The 21,131-nt window shown below is 49.4% G+C and overlaps 1 long non-coding RNA gene across 1 annotated transcript; it reads right to left on the reverse strand.

The window, feature by feature from the left end:
- Window positions 1–3,816: 3,816 nt before the first annotated feature.
- LOC142086010 (uncharacterized) lies at window positions 3,817–18,912 on the reverse strand. The gene is made up of 3 exons (XR_012674944.1): window positions 18,701–18,912; window positions 4,556–4,618; window positions 3,817–3,902 (listed from the first exon to the last, which is right to left on the reverse strand). It is a non-coding gene; the product is annotated as an uncharacterized LOC142086010 (long non-coding RNA).
- Between the last annotated feature and the right edge of the window lie 2,219 nt (window positions 18,913–21,131).

Here is a 21,131-nt window from a genome sequence, read left to right on the forward strand (position 1 = left end):
CCCGCGATTTCCGGGCAGTAACCTACAGGCAGGCCACCGAGTGCAGCTGTCAGGCAAGCAAAGGGCCTGACGGGCACGTAAGGGAGATGTGCAGGGAGGTGAGCAGGCAAGCAAGGAGCGCTCCTCACTCAGCTTCAGGCCTTCTGCTAATAAACCCTCTGTGAGAAAGTGAGAGGACTGGGCTTTGCCTAGGGCAACGACAGTAGCTGGAGCAGACCCATCTGGCGTTTCTGCTCAGGTATTCAACAAAATATGCTCCTATACGCACCACAGTCTTGCGTAACTGATGAAAGGACCCAAAAGCCAGGTGGAAACCCAAGTCCTTTGCTTACGCTGGTAAGGTCTGTAACTTCTGCCTATCTGCTTAGTAACTCCAGCCGCTGCTTGGAAATCAGCCATGTACTGACACGGAATTCTATTATCAGAAGAAAACTCTCTAATCTATCGAAAAAAATTACAGAAGTAGGAACATAACCACCGACATACAGAGATGGTGACTGAAGCCCCAAGGCAATTTTGTAAATATCGCTGTTATGCCTCTTCCCGTCCTCCCGCCGGCGCCTGTTCTCTTTGTTACCGGACAGCTGGGCTTCTGACAGCGCGAAGGTTAAACACCTGACTTGAAAAGTCCCCATACATCCATTTAACATACCCTGGACAGAAAATCAGTGGGTGTTGAATACATTGATGGGGGATTAGCAGACCTCTAAGTATCATTTCCCTCATCTTCTCCCAAGTTATGAGCAAACTATGCCAGTGCTGCCTTCCTTTAGAGTAACAATTTTTAAGATGACAATAGTATTTAAAACCTGTGCTTACAAGGCCACCCAAGTCTGCATAATCATACATATATACACAAGCAGTCACACTGCATGTTGACAGGCAATCTTAACTCTGGCGGTCCCCCAGTTTAAGAACCACATATATGCATGTGTATCTAAACATACATGCACACACTTTAATGATAATGAAGACCTCATGATACCATTTAGAGCATTCTTTTGAAAATTACACTGCATCTGTCCTTTTTTTAAATAGAAATGCCAGGGCTTTAGATATATGACATACTTATATAATTACAAGCATATAAAAACAGTATATGTATTTCCTATAATTAAGCAACTACTGAATCTCTTCACTGACAATAAATACCTCAACAGTTACCTGAGTACCCCCCACCAATACCAAGTCTAATGCAACATAACTAAAAAACCTCCACTGAGAGGAAAGCAGCTTACCAATTCTGCAATTAATTTGTGAGCTTTTCTTATTGAGCCTGTCACACCACCGCCTAGCGTGTTCCGTTAACCTCCCAAACACTGGTTTGAGCGAGAAACTGTTCTCAAGCATAAGCATGGAAATCCAACCATAGGTTGTCCCATAGGCATGCAGAGATGAACATCTTATGTCTCCGCTGTCCACGCTCCTGAGGAGTAAGTACGGGCTAATTTCTGGCCCATCGTGATTCTAACAACAGCCAACAAATCCCTCAACTAGTTTTGTTCGGACTGTATTGATGACAGTTATTTTGCTCTACATTTTGGAGGAAAGCAGATTACACAGCTTGCCTCTCTGATGTGGAGGGCCGGGTTTCAAAAGAATGCTGCAAGTCCAAAAGAGCACAGCATAATACAGCTTATACATAAAGTAAACATTACATCACAAGCCATATTGCATGGTTCTATCGGAAAAAAAGGGGTTTATGCAGGAGCATGGGAAGGGAGTCTTTTGCTCAAAAAAAAGAAATCCTGATTAAAAGAAGTTCACATACTAAAACAATCACACAACATCCTTTTTCATTTGTCTCTAAACCCACATGTAGATTTTATTCCTTCACTGCCATCTGAAATCATACTACCTGAGGCACTTTTCATGTAAAACCAAGAAAGCTCAACTCAGAAGGCAAAGACCCTTCTTAATGGAACTGAGCGTCTGTGACTACAATACACCTTCCCCCTCATTTAAACATAACAGCATAATAAAAGCAGTTTTTAAATTCCAAGCGGGGAGATTCAAAGTTTGAAAACTACAGGACATTCTCATTTTAGCACAAAATAATCAATTTCTTTTCACTTCTCTGCCAGCCTTACCCTAGCGTTCCTTATTTTTCATGCTGCAGCACAGAAAGCCAGTACCCACATCTGCACAAAGGTTTCCACTGCTCAAACCAGCCTGCAAAGCATTCAGGAGTCCTGGCTCAATCTTGGCAGTACAGGAGCAATCCACCTCAAATGCACTACACATTTTGCATTTGGGGGTATCACATATAGAGAGTTAATTATTGCTTTTCCTCCCAATAACAACAAAAAAGAAAAAAGAAACCCTCCGTGCTTCCACGGCTCTTCTTTCCAGGCTAGAGGTTTATGGCAGTGACTACCTATTTTATCCAAAGTACAAGCCACCTTTCGAACAATTTTCAAAGCTGGCCCAAAAAATAGATCATAAGTTATAATCCGTCTAAAGAAAGACCAGAGGTCTCTGTGCTACTGGAGATATGCAGGAACACTTTTATTTACTAGTCTCCTTCATAAAAACAAAATGTTTGTGATGGCAAATGAACTACAAACTTATTTTTAGACACAAAGTCTTGGTCAATAAGAATATCCTACAATACTTTGACTGCTTGTTAGAACTTGCATGGTTTCAGAATGCACACATGCAACGCTACAGGCTTGGTGCAACGCTACAGGCTTGGGGAAGAGTGGCTGGAAAGCTGCCCAGAGGAAAAGGACCTGGGGGTGCTGACTGACAGGCGGCTGAACATGAGCCGGCAGTGTGCTCAGGTGGCCAAGACGGCCAACGGCATCCTGGCCTGTATCAGAAATAGTGTGGCCAGCAGGAGCAGGGAGGTGATCGTGCCCCTGTACTCGGCACTGGTGAGGCTGCACCTCGAATCCTGTGTTCAGTTTTGGGCCCCTCACTACAAGAAGGACATGGAAGTGCTGGAGCGTGTCCAGAGAAGGGCAACGAAGCTGGGGAAGGGCCTGGAGCACAAGTCTGATGGGGAGCGGCTGAGGGACCTGGGGGTGTTTAGCCTGGAGAAGAGGAGGCTGAGGGGAGACCTCATTGCGCTCTACAACTACCTGAAAGGAGGTTGTAGCGAGGTGGGGGTTGGTCTCTTCTCCCAAGTAACAAGCGATAGGACGAGAGGAAATGGCCTCAAGTTGCACCAAGGGAGGTTTAGCTTGGACATTAGGAGAAATTTCTTTACTGAAAGAGTGGTCAGGCCTTGGAACAGGCTGCCCAGGGAAGTGGTTGAGTCTCCATCCCTGGAAGTATTTAAAAGACGTGTAGATGAGGCGCTTAGGGACATGGTGTAGTGGGCATGGTGTGTTGGGTTGACAGTTGGACTCGATGATCTTAGAGGTCTTTTCCAACCTTAATGATTCTATGATTCTATGATTCTATGGTTCATAATGACACTGACTGTATGGAAATGATCAGGCATTTATTTTGATATTAGTGCCAAGGCCACAGTTGTGTGAGGCATTACACAAGCATATGAAATCCTTGCCCAAAAGAGTTTGCAAACCACCTGTTTGTTAACACAGTCACTGTATTTCAACCTTTCCACCTGAGACAATATCCTCTCAGGGGGCAGACTTGCCTGGTCCAATCAAATATTCAGTCAGCAGAGTTAATACTGAACCCATATAAAAACTGGACCAAACATCTACGTTCACGGTTGGGATACAGGACTCCTACCACAGGGCTCACACTTCAGTCCCACCTGAGGTATGTATCTTATATGTCATTTCTCACTGGTCAAACATTCCTCTTCAGAGCTCTCTTTAACTGAGGGCTCGCGGTAAGGGAGAGAAGAGGGTTCCTTACCTCTTGTGCAGTCAGGGCATGTTCCGTTGCTAGAAGCAGCCTACTCAGGCCTCCCATTTGTGTAGGATCTGTTAAAAGAGTAACACCACGTCTTAAGTTTATTCATTTGCTTGTTTAAAGAACCGACCATGTGCAGCGTTAAACCCCCAGAAGACTACTTGCCACAGACATTCTAAGCAAGCTGCCATAAAAGGCGGTTCAAGAGACTCACAAATAACCATTTCTGTACCCTCTCGGAGAGGCTTTCAAAGCTCTTTGAAGGATTTAATTGGATTTGTCTGCTTAACACCCCATTGCGTGGATTTACAATTTTACTGCCAAAGGTTTTATGTACTACAGAGATGGGTATCTTTAAAACAGCAACTGTAATGATCTCATGCATAAATATACACAAAGATGCTTTGATATCACGCATCTTTATAACTCAATGGATGCTCCTACCAACGGAGTGGTTCCCTTCTGTAGCCACTGAACAAGTAAAAGGACGGAAGAAAAGGACACGATCAAGCTCTGAAGCAAAATTTCTATTTTCCTTTAGCTTTCATTTAGAGCTGCAAAACAAGCAACGGGACGATATCAAGGATTTACTAAAGAGCAGGAAACTTCCAGCACTATTTTCCCTGCCCATTCCAGCAACCGCTCTGAGATAACTGGGCAGACACCGTGCAGCGGGAGCTGTGGCTGTGTGAGGTTGTCTCTACACACTGCACAAGGCTCTTACCTGCTTGTGCATAAAGCCTTCAGGCATTGGATGGTCTCTTGTCTGCATCTTGTACTATGTGACCTGCGAGGAAGAAAATCAGCGAGCTGACAAACTTATGGAACAAGACACCTCCTCTCTTTCCTCCAGAGCTCTTAGGTAAGGCGATGATGAGGCCCTCAGCACCCACAATCACACCAAGATTCCACCTTAATGGACTTTCAAAAGACGGTACGATAGGTTGTTTATGCAGGAAACCACCAGACTGAATTCCAATACAGCCAATATTCACACTGCTATCAATCGCCCCCCCTACTCACAAGAATCCCTCAGCTCAATCCCAAACACCTCCTCCCACCATTGCCTTCTCAGAAGAGATCTTTAAGCCCCCAAGCAAACCACTGCCTCATCGCATCGTGAGCAACCTGCCCTGATCCTCTTTCTTCTTCCCTCCCGCCCTGGCCATACCACCCTGAGCTGGTATTTTGTTCCCCCCTCACACAACCAGACCACATACAGACACAGTACTAATCCTGCGTTTGAAAATGTCTGCGGTCACCAGGGACCAGTCTTCCCCAGCCTCACCACTGTGTCGTGGTGAGCATCACTGAGGTAGCCGTCATCCATTCTCCTTACACCCTGGGACCAGGATGGCCACCCCGCTGGACACACTGGGAGAACAATCACGTGGAGAGGAAAGGGGTTGCCATTGGACCGTGAAAAAGCCCAGGGCTGAACCAGGTTCTCCAGGCGCTACAGTTCTTGGCCTGACCCCAGGAGTAACCAGTCCTGAGGAGCCACGGGGCAAACTGTAAATACTATCTGTTGGTCAGTTATTGCAGTATGTTGGGTATGATTATACCCGTCAAATTCAAACTCAGTAGGAAGAGGAAGAACACAGGAAGGTTAAGAACACTTGAAACACAGATGGACGCAGAGCTCCATGTCTGTGGGGCTGCGCCAGGAGAGCCAGGAAGAGCGTGGAGCAGCAACGAGCCTTGTGGCTTTCTGGACACTATGACAGACACTCAGCAATGATGCCCACGCGATCAGCTGCTCACCCTGCAGCACCTTTTCCTCCTGGAGCCTTATCAGGTCTCCAGCAGAGTGGCGAGGCCATCAGGACCGAAGCTCTGCACCCAGCTGTCAGGAACAGACAAAATCATCAGCACACACAAAAACCCCACGCACTTTTGCACGGCCTCCACCCTTCCTCACCTCTACTCAGCCATAGCGCAGTTCCCAAGGTCAAAGCTCCCAGTTTCTCATTGATAGCCCTGGTTTTGTCCAGCGTCCCAGCCCACACCCTTCCCCACCTCACCTGATGGGGCTGCTGCTCAACCTTGCTGCTCCAAGGGGCTCTTTACGGGAGCTGTCTGTGGGTTTACCCACGGGTACCTGAAAGAGCGAGCAGAGCCACGTCTGTCCCTCTTTTACAGGACGTCCTCTTTTGCCTTCAGCGTGGCTGTGCTGGTGTCACGCTGTACAGCACAGCACCTTCAAACCCATACTGCAAGCAAAGTATCCCTCTCTCTAGAAGACCCATTCTTCTCTTCCTACCGTTTACATTTAACGACATGAGGTATTTAAATCCCATTTGCTGCTCTTCTGCCTACAAGAGGGCTAGCACTTCATTGTGTGTTCCAAGAAATCCATCTTATATTCTGCTTCCAAGAAGCTGTGATTTGGGCCAGTTTATGGCTCCGGGTAAGAAGGCTAAAGCCAAGGAATTTCCCTAAAATCTTTACCTTGAACTAGCACAGCTACAAGTCCTGAGATGTCATAGATGCCCAAATCACTCAACCACTTTTTTCTTTTTAAACCAGAAGCTACCTTTGAAAATAATGAAGGAAGCGTAGCAATTTCCCTGTCAAGAGAAGAAGCTGGCACTTGTCCATCTCCTGGTATTCTGGCAATAAGTTTCTGTTGAACAGGAGGGTCTTCCTCGAGTATGATGAGTATCTTGAATTAGAAAGGAAGTCATACGCTTTTGTGAATGACTTCTGTTTGCTTTAGAGGAAGACAAGTTGCTGCACTATGCCTGTGTGTCTCAACATCGGCAGGGGAATGTACCGATCGTACCAGAAACTTCTGCTGCCTGGCCCAAGCGGAGGATGACAGCGGGGGTAATTGTCATCCCCTGATACCCTTATCTGAGTTGTAGCTCAAGTGGAACGATACTACTGTTACTGAAACCTTGAGAGTTTTGACGGATGGCTGAAGTCAATCATCTTGCAACCCTATACACAAGTGAGACCCTTTGAGCTCTCCTGGACCGCAGTGGGCTGCGCCCACAGTCTCCCTCTGAGAGGAACGCTCATCAGAGTTTGTAAACTCTCGAGTTTGCGATATTCGGAGGACTGTCGCTGGCTGGCACGGGACCTGGGCTGCAACACTCCTCGAGGCTCAACCCTGTGCCCATTGAGAAATGCCAAGACATTTTACATGAGTATTTCGCTGAATTCGAGGGGGATTTCTAACAGGTATATCGTTGTATATTTATCTATCTTTGCATCCGTGTGCGTGTGTGTTTGTACCCGCTAGCAAATAGAGTCTGCTAAAATCTTATGATTTATCTTAAGATCGTGAATGAACCTCCGACTGCTGCTAAACACATATAGTCCCTTAGACATAAACCATTGTCCGAGTCTGAGACTAAGATTGGATCCAGCTGGGTCTTCTCTGAAGCTCGTGACTCAACGGGAGGGTCTCCCTTAATCTTTCTGTCCTTGGCCTCTCTATAAATCGTCCCAACTCAATTGTAACACGATACCCAGCTTTCGGCTGGGATAGAGGTAATTTTCTGGCTAATAGCCGGTATAGTGCTGTGTTTTGGATTTAGTATGAGAATAATGTTGATAACACGCTGATGTTTTAGTTGTTGCTAAGTAGTGTTTACACTAGCCAAGGGCTTCTCAGCTTCCCATGCTCGTTTCCTTTGTGCGCTTCATCTGTGGAGTAAGTGACAGAGTGAACCTTGCCATCGAACTCTGCTAAGTCATGCTTTTATCAATTTCTATTAAGATCACTTTCTGCTGATAGCTTCGACAGTGATTCCTTGAGCGGCCTCTAAACCACTCATTCGTGATAGGCAGGAGCAGGCCCCTGGCTTCTGCAGGTGCACGTGAGGTCACTGGTGACCCATTAGGTGGTAGGGCAGAAGCAGGGCCCTGGCTTGCGAAGGTGCTTTTGAGGTAACTGTTGTCCGAGCATGCGATTGGGAATGACAGGACTCCTGGCTCGTGCAGGTGCTTGCGATGTCACCGGTGGTGAGGATGTTTCAGACCAGGCGCAGGCCCCTGGCTTGTGCAGGGGCTTGTGATGTCTCTGGTGCAATGGTAGTTTAGAGGGCAGCAGCAGGCTGCTGGCTTTTGATGGTGCTTGTGAGGTCATAGGTGGCTGAGTGTGTGAAAGGGCAGGAGCAGGCCCCTTGCTTGTGCGGGCACTTGTGAGGTAACTCGCGGCTGAGTAGCTGTTTGGGTGTGAAAGGACACCGGGCTGTGCATCTGCTTCTCACGTTCCCTTTGCCTGGGCAGCTGACTGGCTATGACGAGTTACCTGGCTCGTGCAGGCGTTTGTGAGGTCATGAGTGGCTGAGTAAGTGATAGGGCTAGAGATGCTGCATGATCCTAGTAGGTGATAGGACAGGAAGAGGACCCTGCTTTGTGTAGGTGCTTGTGATGTCACTGGTGGCTCTGTGGCTGATTGGGTATGAGAAGTCACCTGGCTTATGCGGCTACTTGGGATGTCACTGGTGGCTACCTGTTAGGGCAGGCACAGGCCCCTGCAGGGGTCAAGTGCTGGTGATTTCACTGGCGGCTCTGTAACTGTTATGGCAGGAGCATGCACTGTTGCGAAGCAGTGGAATGCACCTCACCCAAAGAGAGGGGCAGCGATATGTTTTACCGAGGTAAAATAACAATTTGACAGAGTTCAGGAAGTTCGATGGAATTTAAGAAAGTTTAACAGTGCTCTGACAAGGTTCAGCAAGCTTGATGGCAAGGTTCACCTTACTAATTACTGCATGGAAGAAACATGCAACGGAAAATCGAGTTAGAATGATTTACGTAGAGACTGGAGATGCAAAGAGTAAAGAGGACCTGCACAAGCCAGGTTCTCACGCCTGCCCTATCAGCTACTGAGCCACCCGTGACATCATAAGTATGTGCAGGACCAGGATTCATTCAATGTCCTATCAGCATTCCCGCCACCAGTGACATAAGACCTGAACAAGCCAGGTTCCTGCGCCTGTCCTATGAGCTTCTAAGCCACCAGTGACATAAACACCTGCACAAGGCCGTTTCCTGCCCCTGCTCTATCAGGAACTGTGCCACAGCTGACATAAACACCTACACAAGCTTAGTTCCTGCACATGCCCAATCAGGAACCGTGCCACAAATGACCTCGGAAGCACCTGCATGAGCCAGGTTCCAGCACCTGCCCTATCAGGTACTAAGCCAGGCGTGACATAAACAGCTGCACAAGCCACGTTGCCGCACTTGCCATATGAGATGCACAGCTCACCAGTGACATCAAACAGCAGCATAAGCCTGGTTCCCGCGCCTGCAATATCAGCTAATGTGCCAGGCGTGACATCACAAGCCCCTGCACAAGCCAGCTTCCGTTCAATGCCCTATGAGCATTCCTGCCACCAGTGACATCACAGGCACCTGCCCAGTCAGGAACTGTGTCGTAACTGACATCACAAGCCCCTGCACAAGCCAGCTTCCGTTCAATGCCCTATGAGCATTCCTGCCACCAGTGACATCACAGGCACCTGCCCAGTCAGGAACGGTGTCGTAACTGACATCACAAGCCCCTGCACAGGCCACCTTCCGTTCAATGCCCTATGAGCATTCCTGCCACCAGTGACATCACAGGCACCTGCACAGGCCAGGTTCCTGCACCTGCCCAGTCAGGAACTGTGTCGTAACTGACATCACAAGCACCTGCACATGGGCACCAGCAGCCCATCTCGTCCCTCCTCCCAGAGCCACCTCTGGCCAGGAGGAGCTCAGAGAGACCTTCGAGAGACACTGACCGCTCTGCTGGCCCACCCACCTGCCCACAGGCCCCTCCAGGAAGAGCTTTAATCCCTGTTCAGCTGTTGGGATTGCCTTGGAAAAACAACACTCACTTGGTACCAACAGGCTGAAAAGCCAAAGCCAGAATTAAAAACACGTGTTGAACTTGCATATGTAATTCATGGGGTAGTTTTTCTCTCTACGTGTAGAGTCCATTGGTGGAAACTGGTAACTGGCGGGACTGGTAAGAGCGCAAGTGTTGCGCATCCAGGGAGCCCCTGGCACTCGGGCTGGCACCTTTTGGGCCATGAAGCCCTCCGAGGACCCAGGCAGCAGCGCCTGCGGAAAACGCAGACAGCTGCCTGCAGCTGCCTGCCTGCAGAGGGGCCGCCTTTCACCGGAACGAAACTGAGGGACAAGGAGCCCCCAGGGCCCGGCGGCCGCTCGTCCCACCCCCGCCAGCCCCACAGCCACAGTGCCACCGCAGACCAAAGCCAGGTACGGGGTTGTGCTTGGGAGGGGACCACGGCGCAGCCTCCCCGGCCCCTGCCCCGACGGGACACCGCCTAGTCAGGAGAAACGCCCGAGCCGGGACTGGAGGGAAACGAGAGGTGCCGGGGCAGGAGGGACTGGGGGGCAGGCAAAGGCTGGGGCAAACCGGGACCCCAGCTGGGCAGGGCAAAAATATCTGCTCCAAGCGGGGCGGGGGCAGGGGCAGAATGACATGCCCCATGGGGGGCCAGGGGCACAAAGAGATGCCCTGACCAGGACAGGGACAAACCAAATGCCCAGACAGGGCGGGGCAAAACTAGCCACCCCAATTTGGGCAGGGGCATAAAAGGCCACCTGAGCAAGGCCACAGTAAAGCCAGGTACCCTGTGCGGGGAAGGGGCAAAACGAGCCTCCGCAAGCAAAAGAGGGGAAAACCTCAGCCGTCCCGAGAGGGACATGAGGAAAGCAAGGCACCCGAGCAAGGCTGTGCCCAAACTGGATGCCTCAAGCAAAACATGAAAAGAGAAAAGCCTCCCCGAGTGGAGCAGGGGCAAAACTAACTGCCCTGAGCTGAGCAGGAGTACAACTAACTGCCCTGAACAGGACTGGGGAAGAGCAGATGCCGCGAGTGGGGCAAGGGCCAAACCGAGCAGTTCAAGCGTGGCAGGAGTTACAACCAGCTGCCTCGTTGGGGCAGGAGCAATACTCACTGCCCTCCGGGCGAGACAAGGGGCTAAACCAGATGCTAAAAAGGCACCCCCAAACGCTTTTCAGAGCTCCAGGGTGAGAGAGCGGCTGGGTGGGGGCCTGGCAGCCAGCCAAGGTCCACCCAGCACGGTTGCTGAAGGTGCTTCTTTGGTAGCTCTAGTTCAGAGTCAGCCTGTGGTTGAATCTTGGGGGGCAGATAAAATTTATTGGAAATGAAGCTGTAAGCGATCAGGTGCTTTGCTACATGAGTCTCACGGACACAGTTCCTGTACCTGGGAAGAGTGGAAAAGAAACCCTCAGCAACCCGAATGTTCCAGCCAAAGCTGTGAACAGGCACGCTTACAGCCCGGGGCAGGTTTTTATTCATCCGGCTGGTGCGGCTCAGGGAAGAGGCGGGAGCTCTGCCAGCGGACGTACGGCCCTTCGCCGGCAGCGTGTGGGGAAGCCCAGCGGCTGCCGGCTGCCGGAGCTGCCCGGGCTGCGGCAGCTGCGTGGTCACGTGGCTCAAGGGGACACGTCCCCGTGCGGCCCCATGTCACAAAGGGGCAGTCATGCGGCACCCGCCCGGCGCTTGTGAGCTCACCTGGCCAGGGCTTGGTATCCTGAGGAGCGGGTCAGCGAAAGCTAGTTGGGCTGAGCTGGCCTTCGGGATAACTCGGCTCCTTCCTTTGCTACTTGCGTGCCTACTTTTTCCAACCATTTATCGTTTACTGCCCGCTTCTCTGCAACTCCCATCCTCTTTCAAAGGTGATTATGATTTGACTTTCAGGACAGATCATAGAGTAGGTAGATACGGGATAAAAGTAGCGGCTGGTCTATACCTTCCGAGCTCTAGGCTTAGCTATTACACCTTTATAGGCTGGCCAGGGCTATGGGCAGAGTTTCTACTTGCTAATTCTTAGTTCTTTGCCATATCCTAGGACAGGGAAGTAGGGGGGTGGCAGTGTAGTCTGAGGCGTTGGGCTCAGCCTAGAATGACAAGAAGCCCACCCTGACTGATGCGGTAGGAAGGGAGACAGAAAAGGAGCACGGCAAAGGCAGCCGTTAAAGCAGCGGCTGAAAGCCAGTCACTCCTGCATACAAGGTGGGCAAGCGTGGGCTGGCGAGCCAGAGGGCTCTGCTGCTAACGCTAGCCACAGGTAAGCAGCAGCTCCTCCTCAGAGAAGGTGACATGCAATGCAGTCTTTCAAAAGGGCCTTGGTAATTGCTGTCAACTGGAGTCCTGTGACAGGGTCAGTAGGGCCATCAGCCTGCAGCTCTGCAGCAGTTACAGGTACCACTGGAACACTTTGGATAGCGGATGCTGTTGTGCAGGTTGTGCTTGGGGGGGGTTTAATCATTTTATTGAGCTACAATTATTTCTTTGCCATCAGGTGACGGGATTGGCGCTGATCGTCTCTTTCTGGAGCGCGTCCTGACATCCTTTGTCATCCCAAACTTTCCCCTCTGTTCCCGAGAGGAGCGATGGCTGCAATGGGGAATGACTCCCGTGAGTAACGGCTTCACCAGCAGGCTTGGACTTTGTGAATCCCTAAAGGCAACGGACGTGGCTGGTGCTCCATCCCTGAACGTGGATGTGCTGACAACCTAGAGTGAATTCTGGGGTGTTTCCTGAGAGCAGCCAGACTTACCCAGGCGTTTTCAATTCGACACAGGAAAATGCATTTTGTCACTCCTCTGCCACTATGTGCAAGACTTTGAAAGATGGCATTGCTCGTAGAAAGATCTGACATCAGTAGGGTTACTTTCTGTGCTAGGGACTTGCTTGTTTTCAAGTTACAATCGGGAAAAGGGAAGACTTGCCCTGATAATCCAATTCAAGACTCTAGAGGGAAAGGAAGGTAGCCTGAGGCACAGAAATCAGAGTGTGGGTTTGTTGGACTTTCAGCAAAGTAAGCAGGGGAACAGACTATTTTCCAAAACTGTTTCTTGCGATGGCAGTGTCAGGCTTCCCCCGATGTTTCTGTGTTGGAGGTTAGAGCTGGTTGTCCTGGGTGCTCCTGTACAGAACTCGACTTTTCAAATAGGCTTTCAGGCAACAATATCATCTCATCTCTTTTCAAATGTCATTTCCCTGCAGTCATTGCCGAGGGAATGGCTCCGCCACAAAGGATCCTCTGTCCCCCGGAGAAGATTTGCATGGAGTGGCAGCAAAGACAGAGAGCTGGAGCAGGACTCCATAACCTGGGCAATACCTGCTTCCTCAACTCCGTCCTGCAGTGCCTGACGTACACTCCCCCTCTGGCCAACTACCTGCTCTCTCGTGCGCACGGCCAGTCGTGTGAGTACTTTTATGAACTTCTCCTTGTAAATTTGTCGGGCACTTCCCAAGGATTCCCAGAATCTGGAATTTGATTTAGGAGAAAAGCATCCCTTCTTTGTCAGCCCCCCGAGTTGGTGTTCTTTGAACTCTCAAGCTAGAAGCCTCTTGTCCTGCCTAGGTGTGTTCATCTTCAGAAAGGCACCGCTTTCTAGCCCCGGGTCTCGGGCCCTTTTCCTGCACGTTAAACTCTCTTTGCTTATTGCACAGAAAACTTCTGTCAGTTAAGCATCTCTCTGAAGACAGTTTCCTATGCACTAAAATGTCCCGGGCTTGTTGGCACATTGGCACCTTGGCAGAAGAGTGGAGACTGTTCTTATAACTTCAAGATCTCCGTTAGGTTTGCCGTTGCTATGGTACTTTGCTAACCTGAGAAGCTTGCTTCCCTCCCTCCCTCTTCAGGTCGTCAGCAAGGCTTCTGCATGATGTGCATAATGGAAGCGCACGTTAACGAGGTCCTGCATTCTTCAGCCAGTGCCATCCAACCTAAGGCTGTCATCCGGGTCCTCAGAAGTAAGTCATTTCAGGTGCTTTTACACGTTTCTTCCCTTCTTGTCAGAGAGAACTATTAACAACTTCTGTCTTAGGAATAGGAGAACATTTCCAGCCTGGCATGCAGGAAGATGCCCACGAGTTCTTAAGCTACACTATCAATGCCATGCAGAGAGCTCGTCCGAGTGGAAGCAGCGAGTAAGCACAAGCAAATTACCTTTGCAATGTTCCTGAGCCCTCTGGACTCCTTGATGTTCTCCCATCAAGGAAACCCTATGCCCAGAGTTTTCACACAAAGCAAAACTCTTGGAGGAGATAACTCTCTGCCTTACGATTTGTTTCCAGCTTGGGCATCTCTTCTCAAGAAACTACCATCGTCCATCAAATATTTGGGGGCTTTCTGAGATCCAGAGGTACTTTTTAAAAATATTACCGTCCTTAGAATCATCTCTGGCTCCTTCTCTCTTTGTGGTAAACAAACTTCTAGTTTCTAGTATGCAGCAGTATGTCCAGTGCCTCTAAAGTAGTATGTGTTGGTTGTTGAAACGGGCAGAGTTAGTCTCCTTCCCAACCTGAGAAGCATTTCTCTTTGCCTTCCAGTAACGTGCTTGAGCTGCAAAGCCGTTTCCGACACCTACGAAGCATTCCTTGATATTCCTTTGGATATCAAGGTAAGATGGTTTGAAATTGTGGTGCACAATGTTTCAAGACCCCTGCAGGGGGCCTAGTTTATCTCCAGTAAGCTCCGTTGATTTAAAACTGTGGGCTGTTACCACGCAAGAGCTTGGTGCTGGATGGGGAGGGAACCGGGCTTCTGGGCTCCTTCGGTGGAAGTCCTGTAAACGGCCGCCCCGTGCTGGGTGTCAGCTGGGCAGAGAGTAAGGATGGCATCTACAGCCCTGACGACACTGCCATACCGCCCTGCTTTGGACTACCTCAATTCGCCTCTGATTGCTGCTCGGATGGCTTTGATTGCTTTTGCCATTTTTGACCATGCGTACCACAGGCAACTCTGGTACCGCCCAGGGGTAGCTCTTTCTTGGGATAACGCTGGCACCACACGGGTAGCTATTTCTTGGGATTTTGGGTTTCCAGGAGCTTAGCGCTCTCCTTTCTTTCTCATCCAGGCAGCCTCATCTGTCACTGAAGCTCTGGAAGACTTTTTCAAACCTGAGCAGTTGGATGGTGAAAATGGCTATAAATGTAGCAAGTAAGATTATTACTAATGACATCTTCATAGTAGATACTGGGTTACGGTATTGCATGTCCGGGAGCCCTAGTTACATTTTGACTTAATTGAGAAACACAGTCATGAGACAGCCTGGGTTTTTTCTTTTTTTTTCTTTCCCATACAACTAATCCACCCGAGTCATCCGGAACTTGGAAAATAATGCACTTGTTTCTAACACGGGTAATTTTTTTCCCTTCTGCCTGGATATTTGGAAAGCTTTGATGAGAATTTTCTTCCTGGCATTGTCTGCCCTGGAGGTGGTCAACCTTCCTAGCTATGAAGTTGCCCGCTGAACTACCCCCATGGCCAGAAGGGAGAAGACACGTCCCATACGCAGCGGTGAGCTGAAGCGAGGAAGAGCTCTGGACAGTGATTTGGCAACAGCAGCTGCCTCGAGAAAGCAATCAACAGTTTCATTTCCAAGGCTTTTTGGATGCTTGCGTCTCTGTCCAGGAGACCTCAGTCCTCGGAGCAATAGCAGCCTCTGCCGGCTCTCTGAACAGTGTCGTTCCTAGTTCTTGTAAAGACTGTAGACTGCTGCTCTCCAAAGTGAGCCACCCTAGACCGAAGCTACCTTCCGTGAGAGCGTACGGACTTAAGGGGTCTGAAATGCAAACCTGCGCATACGATAGTTGGGCAAAACAAGCCTTTACGCAACCATACGTGGATGGGGGGTGAAGCGGGGAGAAGATTGGTGCAACAGTTGGGTCTGTGCTTGTTTTCAAGGTGTGAACAGCTGGCCACTGCGTCCAAGAGGCTTGCGATACATCGCTCCTCCAATGTCCTGACAGTGTGCTTGAAGAGATTCGATCCTTTCTCTGGCAGAAAGATTAGCAAGGTATGTATACAAGTGCACTGCAACTTTGTCTGCTTGGAAGGAGACCTTTCCCGAAGGAGAACCCTTTCTTGGAAGTTGTTAACGTCTGCACACGATGGCTATCGAGTGCAGCTGCCTAAGAAAAATCAATGCAATAGCTCTGGTAGCTGTGCCTTGCTCTTTCCCTTGTGCTAAGAGGAAAGTTCCAATGCGAAGATAAGCACTCCGCTGTGCTCGTAAAGAGCTGGTTTGGCCGAGAACAGTTTTCTGCCACTTCAATGACGAAATGGCAACGCCTTTTTTTGATGAACCGAGAAGATCTATTTCTATACCTCTAGCCTGTGTTTGGTGGCAAGGTTTCCTCAGGCTGCTTCCTAAAGACTCTCAGGATACCTTTTAGTCTTCTCGGTCTCTCTTTAGCTTGTGCAGTATCCGGAATATTTGGACCTTGGTGCATACATGTCTCAAGCGGCTGGAGAACCACTCCTCTACTCCTTGTATGCTGTCCTGGTACATGAAGGTTCCAGCTGTCAGGCAGGACACTATTACTGCTTCGTGAAGGTAAAAGTCAACTCTGCGATTTGCGTTGGCGCATGGTGTCCTTCAGTGGTGTTCTCTCTGTGGTTTTGTTTTAAAAATCCTGCAGTTCATCTAAAGATAGCGCTGCCTTTCTTTGCAGGCCGGCGATGGACGGTGGTACAAGATGAATGATGACTCTGTAGGTCTTTGTGACATCAAGACGGTTCTGCGCCAGCGTCCGTATTTACTCTTCTATGCCAGGTAATAACAAGTGTGGAAGGGTGTTCCGAATACACTCCCTCTCCTGTTACTGATCGTGGTGGTGGTGTTCTCCTGTGGTGGGTTTTGCTTTCTGTCCTAGGAGAGAATGACTGTTTGTCTAGTTAAGTTCTGTCGGTTCTGCAGTTTGCCCGCTCCTTTCTTCTCCCTCCTTGTCCGGCACTAAACTCTTGCGCTGGTGTAAGTTGCTGGCTGTCTGCTCTCTGAGACTGGCTAGCTGCGAAAAGAGGCGAAATGGAGGTCCGAGAGGGTATAAAGATGAGTTACTGCTCTGAAAGGGACAGACGTGGCTGGAAGACCGTGATCTCATTTCCAGCTTCTAGTGCTGGTTCAGGCTTCTGCGTGTCACACCAAGTGCTGCCAGACAATGAAAGGATGAGACTGAAGGCACGAGGAGGCTGCGAGAACAACCCCAGACTAAGATCACTGTTGTTTCTCCAGGTACCGTGATCTGAGCCCTGGAGCAGGTGCTGAATGCCAAGAGACAAAGAGCACTTGTGGGGCAAAGCTGGACCAAGTGCAGAAGAGTCCATTTTCTGGCGTCACCGTGGGACTGAGGAATCGAGAAGGTGGAGAAAATATGCAGAGGACCCAAAGGAAGAGACAAGCACGGGACTCTGCAGGAACTCCCCCTCAGCGCTGCGGCAGGAAGAGAGCGCGCTCTGACTCTGAGCAGGGGGGGAAGCTGAACAGAAGCCAACCAGACTGTCGCCTCCCAGCCCGAGGCGCACTCGCCACGCAGAAACGCAGAAGCGCGCTCACCGTCAGCCGGCGCCTGGCAGTGGGAACCTGTGCAGCTCTTCCCACAGGGAGAGAAACAGCCCCCGTGAATGGCAGAAGCTCCAGAGGGGAAAGCGTGCACGGCTTGAGCGGCCACAGAGCAGACACGCAGCCTGGCTCGGTAGGTGAGCAGCAGCTGGGGAAATACTCACTTGGACAACGTGCGCTCCCACCAGTGCCGGTTCACCCAGAGCCTGCAGGCTCTGGCCAGGCACCTGGAAAACAAACGTGCAGAAAGAGGAAACACGCCTGTGCAGAGGGGGATGAAAGTGCACCCAAAAGAAAGCGGTGAAAGGCAGAAGCGAGCATTCTGGTGATGCAGAATTGAAAAAGAAATGCAAGAAAGTGAAGAAGAAAAAGAAATCCAGAGAGAACTCCGGAGAGGAGGACTAAAAAGTAAGCATTTGCAGCATCACCAGCAAATGTTGCCTCACTCTTTGCCACGTGTTTCAGGTGCATGGCTTATGGACAGAAGCATTCAGTACTTGTGACGGAGCTTGCCATCACAACCTGCAATTTACCATCAAAGGCCGCAGACAAACATTATCATAAGAATGCTAATCATCAAACTTGACGTTTAGGATCGAAACAATAAAATTGCATCATAACCAAACCCAGTCCTAAGTGGTGCTTCTGATTTCTGTAGAGAGTTTGACCATGTGAGAAAGAACAGACGGGTTTGGGGTTTTTTTGAAATTTTTTAACTCGAGACTTCCTTCATGAAAGCACCCGTGTGATCCAGAAGGGTGGAAGCTTTCTACACCTACTGAGCATATTAAATTAGCACGCAGAGATCTCAGGGAAAAAAAATGACCGGGAACAGAGCATCTTCAGCGCTGCTCGATTAGAGGCTCGGGTCGCCTTTGTGTGATTCATGTTGTCTTCTCCAGCTACTCAGCCACCAGTAACATCACAAGCACCTGAAAAAGCAACGGGCTAGTTCCTGCCACGAATGACATCACAGGCACCTAAGCAGGCCATGCGTCTTTTCCTATCCAGCTGCTACTCAGTCACAAGTGATATCACCTGCATCTGCACAAGTGATTTAAAAACTCCTACCCTATCAATTGCTCAGCAGCAAGTGACACCACAAGTACCTGCAGCAGAAGCCAGGTTCCTGCTCCTTCCCCGTCAGCTGCTCAGCCACCAGTGTCTTCACAAGGACCTGCACCCTCACTTTCCACATGCCATCTTTGTCACCTCCATCTCTACCTTGTCTCCTGTCTCTCCGGGCTCTTCTCTCTGCCAGGCACTTTCCTCAGTCACTCCATGACCTCCCAATGCCTTTTACTGTTATTGTGCTTCTGTGGCAGATGTCACCTTGAAAGCACTGTCCCAGCCACGTGACCTGCACCTATTTCTCTTCTCCCTCTGCTTCGTGCTCTGGCTGTTTGATGCATTTTTTGACCTCGGAGGCCCTTGTACCCTGGCTCCCTCCTGCTGTTAAACCCTGCTCCTGCAAGAGAAGGGGCAATCAGTCAGTGTATCCTCCATGGCATCTTACCTGCATCTCTCTGACATGCACATCTGGCGGGAACTGTCACCATCAGCCCCAGCTGTGCGTGAAGTCTTCTCCTGGCACAGGCGCAGCTCTGGGTGTGCTTGCTGTGGAACACGGCTCCCGAAGGAGAAGAGCAAAACTCAAAGTTGCTCCTGGGCAACGTCCTGCTGGGAGAGCTGATTTGAAGGCAGGTGTGCCGCAGGTCCTGAGGCTGGTCCAGGGGTGCTCCCTGTCCCCCAGCTCGGCCACAGCTCCCACATCTGGCTCCTTCCAGCAGGATTCTGGAAAGCCCGTTCCCAGCTGTGAGCGCCAGGCCAAGGGCACGGGGCAGAAACAGCCCCCACCCCCGAGGGCCCCAGCTCCCAACTGGCCTCTGCCCCCAAACTACTGAAACTTCCAAACAGGCTCTCCCTCTAACTGAATTACTTTCAGTTTTCAGAAAAGAAACTGTATGCTTTCCCTTATACCCTCAGACTACCGCAGTAATTAGCTGTATATTATCTGTATACTGTAATTCTGTAATGACCACCAACCTGAAAACCCTCCAAAGCATGGATGAGAAGCATCACTAACTACGAACCCACCTCTTAGTCCTCTTGCAGCAAGGAGCCAGTGCTCTGTGACCGAGCACTTCTGCATGGACACCTCTCTCTGACAGGAGACTGCCGGGCTGAAAACAAAACCAAAATCTTGAGTTGTCTTGGCTCCAGGGAAAGCAAAGAATATTTGATACCGATACAAACAAGTTCAAGAGAAAGCAGGATAGTGGAAAAGGCGGAAAATGTGATGTGTCTCACCCACCTTTAATTTCAGAGGAGGTTTCAAGGGTGTTTTTTTTTTCTCATGTACAGCACAGGTGAGGAAGCACACACCTGCCTTTTAAGGAGAACTGAAAAGAGTAAGACTATCAAGTCCGTGCAATTACTCTTCTTTGCAGGATACATGACTCCTTTTTTTACATCTCAGTGGAGAGCTTTAATTTACTATCACTAAGTTCTGATAAGGAAACAGCAAAACGTTCTCTGTAAATTTTTGAAAAGAATAGTAGACTGTTCATATAAACTGTAAATGACTTGTTTCCACTGTCAAAGGTTAGAACGCTTTTGAGTATCTTTGCCATCTTCATCTTCTTTGCCAAGACTTTCTTCTGATAACGCTGTAACTACAGTACCTCAACATAACATTAAACTCCAAATATCCTTGCAGATTCTATGAAATCCAAAATGCCCTACATGGATGCCTACAGGTTTTGCTATTACCATCACATTTAAGCACCAATCGATCCTACCAAACCTACAACCTGCAAAACCTGGAGACCAATTTACGCAAGACATGACGGAATTTACAAGCGGCACAGGGGAAGATAGATACGTATCCATCTTGTTCTGTCCTTGCCAGAACTGCTGGGTGACCTGTCATCAGCCTCAGTGACTAACAGCAGGCAAGACTCTCTCCTCTGGCTTAGCTCAGATGCAGCTCCTAGGAAAACGGCTGTTTCAGAAGTCAGGTCTTGTGATTTTGGGAAAGCGTTTCAAGGAAATGTTTTAAATACTCTAGAATGGTAAGACTAAGCATGGTAATCTCACTCCAAGTCCTAGCTCTGCCACAGATTACATGAGCAATAATGGGCAAGTACCCGTTATTACTATTACTATTACCTATTACCCGTTATTACTATTACTACCTTTGGTAGTTTTTTTCATGAAAGATGGTAAAAATGCAAAAAAACAGGGTATAATTATCTAGCAGGTTCTCATCGTAATACCCCCTCGCATTAATAGCTGGACGCCAGGTAAGGAGTGTATGTGCTCTGTTCACCTACCTACTCACTAAAACTAAGTAAATTTTAGTCCTTGGAAAGCACTACCTTTCTTTTTTCTTTTTCCTTTTTTTTCTTTTCATGAAAAGGGTGGCGCTGCTTTCTGAATTCAAGATGAGGTACATGGAGTACACAGACAACTCACTACGTATCTGAACTCCCAAGTCAAGCTCACAAGCAGGACGGATCATGGCACTGATCGGCTGCATACAGGCCACCTGAAAAAAACCACACACACACACAAAAGAGAAAACTTCTGGGCATGGACTGGAAGTCACTGGTTCAGGACTTCTAAGGAGGCCAGAAGATAACACAAAGCCGCAGCAGAAAAAAAGCAGTAAAGCCAAAGGCATTTCAGCCACACCAAATTCATCCCACTTCAAGCTCTCCAGCTCCTGAGTAACAGTTCAAGTGCCATGTCCACACAAACCTGAGGAACTACGTACCTTCAGCGCCACCGAGGTTCCGCTCCCCAGGCCAGCCAAGAGGGGTTTGAATCGCTCCACCCCATCTGTTTCTGCTCTTCCAGCAAAAGTCTCCAGCACCTGCTCACAGCTGCAATGAGAGAGGATCAGCAGCTACCCACAAGCCAGGGCAGGAGGGCGCACGTGCAGA

The sequence above is a fragment of the Calonectris borealis genome, chromosome 10 (assembly GCF_964195595.1).
Source record: "Calonectris borealis chromosome 10, bCalBor7.hap1.2, whole genome shotgun sequence".
Taxonomy (NCBI): Eukaryota; Metazoa; Chordata; class Aves; order Procellariiformes; family Procellariidae; genus Calonectris; species Calonectris borealis.